General features: G+C 49.8%; 1 protein-coding gene across 1 annotated transcript in view; it reads left to right on the top strand.

The window, feature by feature from the left end:
- SLC38A12 (solute carrier family 38 member 12) overlaps positions 1-303 on the top strand; it is a 71,557-nt gene that overhangs the window by 43,550 nt on the left and 27,704 nt on the right. The window lies entirely within an intron of this gene.

The following is a 303-nucleotide window of genomic DNA, read 5'->3' as shown; positions in this document are numbered from 1 at the left end:
ACCGCTCTTTCTGGATGACGGCTCAAATGGCCCACACGCCGGTTTTCTTTCTTTTTTTGTTTTCAATTTTTAATAGAGACGTTTTTGTTATACGGCATGTGTACTTTCCAGAAAGACATGGAGAGACAGAAAGTGAGAACTCACCCCCCATGGGGGATGGCCACGCTGTAATCCCTTCTCCTCTCGGGATCTTGGGCACACACACACACGCACCCGGTGTGAGTTTAAGCCACCGGGTCCAGGACTTGAACCATGGTAGACTACATGGGAGTCCAGTGACATAGCCATTACACCAGCTGCTGG

The sequence above is a fragment of the Tupaia chinensis genome, unplaced genomic scaffold (assembly GCF_000334495.1).
Source record: "Tupaia chinensis unplaced genomic scaffold, TupChi_1.0 Scaffold000159_1, whole genome shotgun sequence".
NCBI lineage: Eukaryota > Metazoa > Chordata > Mammalia > Scandentia > Tupaiidae > Tupaia > Tupaia belangeri.
The sequence above is the reverse complement of the archived record's forward strand: the minus strand, read 5'-3'. Positions and strand labels throughout refer to the sequence as shown.